Here is a 1,092-nt window from a genome sequence, read left to right on the forward strand (position 1 = left end):
TTACGACATTGATCAGCTTCTTCATCCCGCCGTTCATCTTCGAGCTTTTTTACGCTAGCCATCATCTCTTCCGCGCCATGTTTTTTCTCACTCGCCTCCTTTTTTTACTATATTGGATGGGTGGCGAAATTTATAACGCCACCCTCGAGGTACAGGGATCTGAGCGTTAAGGCTAACGGCTCCCACTATCCGGCAGTATACGACTCTACTACACTCAACGGCCTGATAATGCTTTACTTGCATTATGGAAAACAGTTCGTTAAAACCGTATTATCCGCTCCGCCGAGCGGCGGTACCGGCCAGAGGCTCAGCTGCGTGCTAGGAGCTGCCGTATATCGCGATATATCGCTTCTCGATGGTCTTCGCCGTAGCAAGTACTTCGAGAATTCATGAGGAAACTTGGAGGGTTCAAAGGGAGACCTTGGCGCTGTCAAGGGTTGCAATAGCGGGTGATATAGTTATCAAGAGCCTGGACTGTGACCTACTGCATACAGTACCTCCTCGGTATCCTTCGTAGATCCCTTTGATCTGGGGAAGGAACAGGGAGATGTCCAATATCAACTAATATAATAATAGTATCCGGAGCTGAATGATCATTTTGCGGAGTTAATTTCTGTAATACGTCGCGATACTTCCCGACCAAAAAATATCTAAAAGGGAAGTAGCTGGAGGGCTTAATCTTCGATCTTCACGACGTCGTAATTATTTTCCGATGGTCTTCGGTAAAATTAATAATTCATTAATACTCTTAACATTCTCTTCTTTGCTGTAACATCTAATTAATTCTGCCAGGGGGATGTTATAAATAATTTATAAATAGTTTATAGCGTGCGTTCTAACGACGCCACAAGGGTCTTTCTCCGTCACAACTGTTCTTCTTATTCGCGAAGACGGGCTCTCGATCCGAATTCGGCATTGTCCTCGCCTTCCGCCCTTATCGCCGTTCGCCAAGTAGCCTCCAAGATCGCAACGCGCGACGAAGGAATCTCCTAGTTCTTAAGGCTCCGGTCGAAGCCACCTCGATTTTCGACCGTGTCGTGTTACCACGCCCACTGACTGCACCGCATCTATGGTCTCATTGTGCTTTAAACA

The sequence above is a fragment of the Vollenhovia emeryi genome, unplaced genomic scaffold (assembly GCF_000949405.1).
Source record: "Vollenhovia emeryi isolate VEMERY1.0 unplaced genomic scaffold, V.emery_V1.0 DF939191.1, whole genome shotgun sequence".
Taxonomy (NCBI): Eukaryota; Metazoa; Arthropoda; class Insecta; order Hymenoptera; family Formicidae; genus Vollenhovia; species Vollenhovia emeryi.